Below are 9,666 nucleotides of genomic sequence, written 5' to 3'. Positions count from 1 at the left end.
ACGCTCCAACAGGTCACTTGGCTCTGTCAGAGGGAAAGAGAGTGGAGCAGAGGGAGAGGAGGATGTGGAATGAGGGAGGTTGCTCGCTGCTCCGTCCGGGGAATACCAAACAGGGCCGGGCAGGAAGGAGGAGAGACTTTTTCTTTTTAGATCAGAGAGAGCAGGAGCTAAAAAAAACAAAAAAGAAGAAGAAGAAGAGAAACTGAAACCTCAGCCCCTGTTGAGAGCACGAGAATACATCACTGAGTCTTTTTTTTATTTTATTTTTTGGGTAAACCACCTGAGACCAAGAGCGTTTGAAACACGGTCAATTATTCACCACGGAGCTTGAAGTCAGCGATGGCCACATTTGTCAGTTGCGGAGCCCGACTGGTTGGCTCCAGCGTAAAGACGAGCGTGGCAGGAATAAAAAAACTGGGCAGAATGGGATTTGCAGCTCCAGTCAGTGAAAGCTGGAGGAAGGTAGGAGGCCTCAGGAGGGTCCATAAGGGTTTGAGTGCCGTGCCACGACTCCGCTTGGCGATTGGCCGATTCCAACCCACAACGATGGACAGTCCTTTCTCAACGCGGCCAATTAGTAGGAAAAAAGCTCCGTCCTGTTTATGGCTCTTCAGCGCGACAGATCTTTTTAATTGTAAAGACATGTTCTGCTCCGGGGACCCTGCGCTGGGCTGGAATTGTATTTATCCTCCTTTCTTCATATCCCCTCTCTTTGCTTCGGCTTTAGCACCCAGTGCAAGCTGTTCTCTCTATGTTTAATTCAGCAGGAGGCATGAAAGTGTTCCGCATTATCTCCCTGCCTCACTCTGAAGGAGGAGGAGGAGGAGGAGGAGGAGGAAGACGGCGAGATAGAAAGAGAGGGCGAGAGACGAGGAGTAGAAAGAGACGAGGAAGAAGAGGCCTATTAGTTATTGAGCTGAGCTTTTGTTGTTAATCCAGTTAAAGCCGAGCCTCTGCTAGGCCAGCTGAGACCCCGGCAGATGTGGATGAGGTTTCCTCCTCCCAGCGCCGGTTAGACGGCGTCTCATTGAACTCTTACCAATTTACAGCACTGGCCTCCTTTACCTTCCTCTCCCCCCCCCCCTGTGCTGCTCCTGCACTTCTGTAGCTATACTTGGTGACGCCATTCGTCACAGCGTGTCCTGCTCAGGTGTTGGGTCAGCATTTTAATGTGGATGGTCATTTATTCTTTAGGAGAAGAAGTTCAGGACGAAGGCTCCGGATTTGTTTCCTCTTCTCTGATTTTGCATTTCTGCCTCTCGCCCTGTGAATCAGTGGTTTTAACACTAATAATGTTTGTGACTGGTGTGAAAAGCTGAATTATCCAGAATGTAATTTAACAGCTGATTATTAATAGTCAAAAGACATTGATCGCCACCTGGTGGCTGGCTGCAGAAACCTCACCTCCTCCATGTTGGTGAATGGAACATGGACCAAACTTAAAGTCATGTTAAATGAAAGTTTCTCAAGGATGGTTTCTGTCTTTTGAGGAACTTCTGCTTTCACTGATATTTGTGTGGATGCTTCTGATAAGTTTGTTTTTTTAATTAGATATTTGATCATGAAAAATATCCAGGGTTAGGGCTTCATTCCCACATTTCTACTGCACAAATACGAGCTGTTCAGTGGAGTTCTTACCTTTTTAAAAATAAATTCTTCCAACATTTTGGCCTCGCATTAACACTGACATCGTGTTTGTGGCCGTTTGATGGATTTAAGTCCAATATTCCCTCTTTTCTTCCTCTAAAAAATGTCTGGTTGTCAAATTTAAACTGATAAAGAGCAAAGCAGGTTGACATCGACTGAAAGACAGTTTTGTTCCACGAGTATCTGTCTGCACCGTGTCTGGTAAAGTATGAGTATCAAGAAACCTTGTTTCTTTTGTCCTTGTTTCAACCTTCTTCCATTTTCTCTTTGGTTTTGTTCTATTCAGTCATATTAAAGTAAAACAATTCAGGTAACTTGAGAATCCTGCAGCCTGTCTGCCGTGAACTCGATCTAAAGAGCTCCTTATATCTTCTGTTTCTCGGCCCTGAATCTCAGAATTGCAGATAGCGAAGCCATTAACTTGCTTCAGAACGAGTGTGGCGCTGTGTCAGCTGATTCGACGCTGGCAGCCAGGGACGCTAGACTTTGATCGTGACCTTAACATTGATGTTCAGACAAAGAACCTGTGTGGGCCTGTTTTTTTTGTATTTCTTTTCCCCATGAAAAGCATTTCTATCGTTCATCTCTCTGAGACATTCAGGCTTTTATTCCCTGCCGCCTTCGTGACCCCACTGCTTTTCAATTTCCGTCTGAATCAAAAGTCTCTTTGACGCTTCAACCTGTGCAGGAAACACTTGTGATATTATGTCAGATCAGGCATCAAGTCACTGGTTTTTCAGAAGAAATATTGCTTTTGAACTCTTGTGAACCTGAGTGTAAGTTTAGATCTCTGATTAATCCTGAAGACTGAAATCAATGGTAACGACAGGGACCTCACGGAGCTCTGCCCACCGAGTGTTCGGGTTCTGGCAGCGGCACAAAGCAAAGTCGGGAAACTTTGAAGACGTTGAACCACGACGTCTTCAGACTCATCATGTGACGTGATCAAAGTGAGCATGTGTTACCATCCCAGGCTGAGATGATCAACATCCGACATTAGTGGGTTTGTTCGTGCATTTTCACATCATCTCTGAAAAACTACAACATTGTTCAGACTTGAATCATTTTTTTGAAATTCACAGCTGTTGCTTCATTTCTGCAGTCAAGGCTCATTTGTGCTGCCTTTACGTACGAAGAGAGACGAGAGACGAGAGAAACCAAAGAAAAAGTTGCTTACGTGTATTTAGACTTTTCTGCTAACATGGAGGAGGCTGTGTTTTTAGTTTTTGCTGCAGCCAGCCACTAGGAGGCGATCAAGATGCTTTGGCTTAAGGCGCCGTCATGTCCATCTTGTCATGTCGTTCAGCAGCTTTCAGAAACTCCACTTAACTTCCAGGTTAAACTAAACTAATAAAACACTTTCAAGGCTAAAAGACCTCTATAACATTACGGCTACAAATAACCCATAATGCAACACTGAGGCCTTTACATGATCATTTCTCTTTGTGTTTGTAGAGAACTCAGTGTAGTTTGTTCTGTTAATTAAATGTAGGTGCAGCACAAAAATGCTGAGGCCTGAATCGTATAATGATGTGAAAACAGAAACGCTGCAGATTCCTCATCAATCAGGATTGTGGGCGAACAAGATGGACGATTTGCTCACTTTAGACTAACTGTGACTAATTTCAGGGACATTTTCAAACTCTTTAAACACGTGAAGCTGCTTGGAAACGAGTGAGGTTATATCGTCCCCCACGGGTGGATGTGTTTTCCTTCCTCTCTTCTTCCTCTTTGACTGAATACGAGATTATAACACTTACACACAGAGAGAGAGATGGTGGTTTTATTATAGTGCAAAGCCTCGTCTGTGTTGGACGGCGGCCCAGCTTCCATCTTCCCCGGTTCTTTAGAGAGTGAAAAACCACCGGATGGAAAGATAAAATCCCACCCGGTAGCAGATTCCATATCAGGTCTGTCAAAGAATCGCTTTCGCTCTTTGACAGAAGAGAAGACAGGAGAAAAGGGTTTATTTATATTGATCAGGGGGTAAAATCCGGGGATTAATTCCCCAAACAACATCAGGGAATGTTCGCGCCTCGCTTGATTTTATGGACGTCGATGAAATTGACAACAAAATAACTCGTCAATAAATGTGAATCATGGTATTTCGGTGTCCTGGCTCTGTTTTAATATGTGTAGAGGAGAATACCTGAAATGAACCCTTCAGTTCTCTGCATGTGAGTGGAATCATTTTTGCCTAAATTACCAGATATTTCTTGCAGCTCGTGTCCGATGACGTGTCTTATTTTGGGCTGAAACTCCAAAAGTGCCAGAAGACATTCGTTCCTTATAACCTCAGATAAGCTGAGATCCTTGTGCGGGTGTCAGATTTGGTCATTTCTTCTTATCAGAACTGTACGTATGTCGGTGAGAAACCTGCATCCCCGTCTACCAGGTCCGCGCTGATCACCTGATATGTGGTCGCCGTGCTATTTGTCCTCCCGGAGGAAGAGTGAAGCGAATGGGGGTGAAATTCAGCTGCGAAATCAGCAGATAACTGTTTGTCCAGGGGGAGAAAAGTGTGTGTGTGTGTGTGTGTGTGTGTGTGTGTGTGTGTGTGTGTGTGTGTGTGTGTGTGTGTGTGTGTGTGTGTGTGTGTGTGTGTGTGTGTGTGTTCAGTTTGTGTGGTGACAGGGACTTTTTCTACTGACTCCAGCCTATAAGCTCTGAGGCTTACGGGACTGTCGGGGCCCTAATGCCAAAGTCAGCGCTCTAACTTCTGTAGGAAATCCCCCTTTAAGTTTCAGAGGGTCCTTGGTGTCAAATTACAAGTCGCGTTCCCGTTCACAATCTTTTCTCTTTCATTCTCTTAATTTATCGTATGTTGCCATGCCGACACCAGGCAGCTTCACTACTGTAACCAACCAATCAGGAACGTGTTTTGGAAATATGAACATTCAGTGTCTTGACCAATGGCAACAGCATCTCTGAAGCTGTTCTTGTTTGGTTATTACATTAAAAAACCAAGCCATGTTTGCGAGGTCCCACTAAATCATGTCCTCGACCAATCGTGAATCAGTCTCAGCTGTCAATCATGACGTATCAATATGTTTTTATGGCATCAAAGGACAAATCAAAACAAAACGTATCAGGAACGTGAACAAAAAGTGTGATGTCAACAACCTGAAATGTACCTTGTGTACTTTTTTGTTTGGTCCATGTGCTATCTGCTAACATGGAGGAGGCAGGGGTTAGTGACATTTACTGCAGCCGGCCACAGGGGGCGCAATCAAGGCACAAATTTGGCTTCACTTTCGGGGAAACTTTATGCTAACGAGCTGCTAACATTAGCTACATGGTTAGAGTTTAAAGAGTAATATCAACCGTCTCATCTATCGTGAGCTAAAAAAGTTGTGTTTTTCGCAAATTAACAAAACGACTATAAACAGATTTGTTTTTGCCGAATGTTTAACTGGGTTGTTGAGCCCATGCAGCTGCAACCTGCCCTGGGGTTGTGTTACACATCTGTGTGTGCGTTGTGTTGTGCGTTTGTGTCAGCGTGTGAACAGGTGTCTGTAGTTCGAGGTGTTGATCAGCTGCTGAGTCTAGGAGGAGAAATAAACTCTCACTTCAGAGTGACTGACGTGTGTGTGTGTGTGTGTGTGTGTGTGTGTGTGTGTGTGTGTGTGTGCTTCGTATGAGCGCACAACAATGTTTTACTGTGGGGAGCTAACTTAGGGGGGTGTAGGTGTGTTTTCACTTTATTCTCAAAGCATTAAAGATATTATGCAGCAGCAATTAATATATTTCCATGCACACGTACAACGTTTGTATCTTTTCATCAGTCCTCCAGTGATTTTATACACCGTGACAACAGGAGAAAAACATACGAATTCAGATTCACGCTGTTAAACTGGCCAAAAAAAAATTACTCTCACTGCAGGAGACAGATTAGTAATCTGATTTCTTCACATGGTTCTTATCTGTTAAAGTTGACCTTCTTCAAAATGCAGATAAAGGCCAGAGAAGTGTTGTTATCTTGAATTCTGTTTGGAATAAAAAGTTGAGGACTGTTGATCTTCTTCTCTCTTCAAAGTTATACTGGGTTATACTTTAGCTCAACTGGTTTGTATCCATATATACGTCCACGTTGCACAGCCATGTTTCTACAGTAGCCTTGAATGGACAAACTGACTCTGTGAGGGACCTAATTGAGGATCACTGGAGTTTCTGCTGCACCAATGACGCTGCACTTTCTTTTCCTTTATGTCTTTCACAACCAGCAGAAACTGCCACTGAGCGCTGGAGATAAAAATGGGATGTGAGTGCGAAATACTGTCAATGGCTTTGTGATGAGTAACGGCTGCGTGATGTCTGTCAGGTTTGGTACTCTTCAATATGAAGGTAAATGAGATCCTCTTCTAAATGATGGAAGATGAACACAGTGAAATAAAAGTTCGACAGACAATGAGGTCACTGTGTTTGAATTCAGCGTCGGTGATACGCGCTAGTTTCGTGAAGTGCTCGTAATGAAGCACTCTGGACCAGACAAATGATCCCACTTCACCACAGGCACACGCAGCAGAGCAGCAGCGTAATAAGCAGCGGATTGAAGTAGCGGGACGTGGAAGCCGGGGAGTCGCATCTGTCACGGATCAACCAAATGAACTGGAGTCTGATTTATTCTGTGGCCTGGAGAACGTGCGGCTCCCGCTTCTCTCAGGAGGCAGAGTTTTGCAGAATCTGTGATATTCTGGGTTTTATTGCCGTAATGGAGACTCGCAGAAAGTCACTCTGGGACATATTAGAGAAGGAGATGGATTCATGCGTGTTTCCCGTGTCTGTCGCTGCCAAACACAACATACCATTAACACGGGGTTGTTTGCTTCACCTGCTGTTAGACGTCGACTCTCCAGCCCTCGCTGCTGCTGCTGCTGCTGCTCGAACTGGAAATTGCGGCTGATTGTAGCGAGTCAATATTTTTTTGCTGGTGCTGAGTGAAAAACCATCTTTTTCTCAGATAACAAAATGTGAGTGTTTTCACAGCTGATAGCGAGTCGGCAAAACGCGTCGTACTCCAAACGCGGCGATAACAGTCACTTCAACAAAATCCGAGCTGAATGACTTGCACATTTTCAACCGCCCTTACAGAGTGCGACCTTTACGTGCACAAATGAACCACTTGAAGCTGAAACTCGTTTTATATGTAGCAAAAAAAAAAAACACAATCGCAGTCGTATTTAGTATATTTAATTAAATCGAACACACTTTCATGTGAGTGTTAGTTTGCTATTTGTGAAAGAATTCAGTTATTTCTTTTGCAAGATGAAGCGAAATGATTAACTTCAAGCCTGCAGCCATCTCTCTCTCTCTCTCTCTCTCTCTCTCTCTCTCTCTCTCTCTCTCTCTCTCTCTCTCTCTTCTCCTCTCTCCAGTCGGACCAAAGCGAACACAAAAAGATAATTGAAAAAGTTTTCAATTAATAAAGTCGCCCTCAGTCTGCCGCCGCAGCCTCGTGGTAACACACTCCGCCTCTCTCCTAATCCATTGGCTCAAATCTCTCTTCTCATTTCACTGCCAGCTGTTTCATTCAGCTCCTTGAAGACGGAGGGGAAAAAAAAACCAACAAAGGAAAATGAAGGAATAAAGAGGGAAAGAGATGATCTACATTAAACGTAATTGCTCACATTTTCACATTTCATCAGGCTTCTCCTGGCGGTTTCTGTGCTGTCCTACTTTTCTCGTTTCTTCTCCGTTTTCTCTCCAAACTAAATCAAGACAATCTGAGTGTTCTGCCTTCGTGGTCTGAAGGGAGTCGACTGTGTGTGCGCTCTTCTTGATTGTGGTGATAAAGAAGCTTCTGTATATTTATCATTTGTACTTTTGCAATTTAACAACTCGAGCGTCCGCTGTGTGGGCAATAAATTGATAGTAACCACCAGCGCAGCTTCGTATAGGCAATAACAAAATATCTGTTTAGCTGCTGCAGGTACGAGATTGAGGGTTTGACGATGGTTGGATCATTATTCTACAGTTGCAATATGAGAAAGCAAAACAGTCGTTTATATTCACTGAAGTCTTTTTACTTTAACTCATCACTGGGACGCAAGTTTCTGTCTGAACCCGACTGAGCCTGATGCAGCGGATGTAGCTGCAATGACTTTGAGTTACTTTGTCTCTGATGCACAGTGTTTAGGCTAAACGACCATCGATACACATATAATATACTCAAGTAAAAGTAGAGTAAAAGTATGCACTTGCCTGTATACTTAAAGTACTCTTCTCCAATACAACAGGCTTCTTCATCTTTATGAGTCTCGGCGGCGGTGGCGTTTCTGCTCCTGCAGGAGGCGGGGTCTAATATCACCTGGCAGCTCTGATTGGATCATTGGATCAATTCCCCCGTTATTGGTTATTTTATAGAAAACATAAAAAACTCAAAAAGGTTTTAAAGAGCCAATATGTAACGTAATGCTTTGTAAGAAGTCTAGTATTGGAAAGTACAGATATTTGCTGATATATGTAGCAGAGTAAAAATGAAAATTATCCTGAACAAGTACTTTTTTACTTCCCACCACTCTGCTCCGTACTTCCAGCCGCCGGGAGCTTTGTGAATTCCAGCAGCGTGACACATGGTGTAATTGCTGCTGTAGCGGAGGTGATTGAGTCATTACAATTAGAATCCCAGGCACTTTGTTCACAAAGTACAATAAATGTACAGAAACTCGTCTGTGTGCAGATTCTCAGAGGAATGATACCCTCAGTAAAACCTATTCCCTGGAATCATTATGTTCGTCATCAGCTCAACTCTTTTAATGGAAACATGATCAAGTCTCTCCGGAGGCGAGAGGCTGCGGATCACAAAGTCTTCACAGACAAATCCAGAGCTGCTCACTTAACAATTAGTAACGAGACATTGTACAGAAGGAATATTCTGTATATCACAGGTTATTCATTTCATGTGCGACATCTTTGGTGCCGAGGAATCAACCCCACGTTGTTTCCTGGAGTCAGACGTCGATGTTCCTGAACTGTGAGTGACTTGAATCGCTCGATTGCTCCGGCTGTACGTTCATCAATTTATACATTTATAAGTTATGAGCTGCTCAGTTATTCCTGTCTGTTCTGAGTTACGTTTCTGAAAACGTATTTCATTTGTTTTTACATCAAAGTGTCTGAACGTGCAGCTCAGTATCGGCTCGTAGAAAGAATGACAACTTGTTTATGGTTTTAGATTCAGGAAATGTCACCGGGCGTTGGTTTTAATACAAAAAAAGTTTCCAGTGACGTGAAAAAATGTGCATTTACTATTTAACTGAATCCATTTTCACCTGAAACCTAACGTCCAGATGCAGAAACGAGGAAACACAACCTGGTAAAGGTTCGGTGATCCACCATCATCGTGTGAATATAGCTCCTTTTTCTTAATTTCAAATGAAACACATTTGAATATCGCTTTGGTGAAACATCATTGCCGTCATGTCGTCCATCTTCATTTACTGTCTGTGTTGTGAGAGCAGCTTAAAACTCACTTTCCTTTGTTTTGATGATATAATGCATTCAGTTTTTTAAGGGGTGGATGTAAATGACATCTCCGTAAACTAATATTGACATTAAGGCAGTAAGAGAAAAACACTTTACTCTGTGACAATAGAAACAGTTTAGACTCTGAAGGTCAACTGGTCATCAAGCCAATGATCGAGGTTTTGAATCTGCACGTCAGCAGAGGATGAACTTCAGTGATGCTGCTGCAGAGACTCTGTAATCTGAGGCTGAGCGGAGCCGCGTTGTGAGGAGCTTTCTTGACGTCACAGCCTCTTGTGTAAACCACTCACCTTCGTACTGGGGCACTTGGATTCATGTGTCCCACCGGTCGCTGGCTCTTCTCCCTCTGGGCTCGCGGACTTTTCTGCTGCAGTCAGAAACGCTGAGTCACTCCCGACCACAGCGACTCGCACCTTATCTCCGACGGCACCTTGTTACCCCGTCCTGCTCACTAACATATTCTTGTATCTGCTGCTGAGAAAAACAACTCTCTCTCTCTCTCCTTCTTTATTTTCTATTTTCTATTTCTGTTAT

General features: G+C 43.6%; 1 protein-coding gene across 2 annotated transcripts in view; it reads left to right on the top strand.

The window, feature by feature from the left end:
* Positions 1 to 9,666, top strand: part of pvrl2l (PVR cell adhesion molecule related 2 like) — a 221,361-nt gene that overhangs the window by 141,262 nt on the left and 70,433 nt on the right. The gene's annotated exons all lie outside the window — the stretch shown is intronic.

Source organism: Hippoglossus stenolepis, chromosome 17 (genome assembly GCF_022539355.2).
Source record: "Hippoglossus stenolepis isolate QCI-W04-F060 chromosome 17, HSTE1.2, whole genome shotgun sequence".
NCBI lineage: Eukaryota > Metazoa > Chordata > Actinopteri > Pleuronectiformes > Pleuronectidae > Hippoglossus > Hippoglossus stenolepis.
This window is presented reverse-complemented; position numbering and strand designations above follow the sequence as displayed.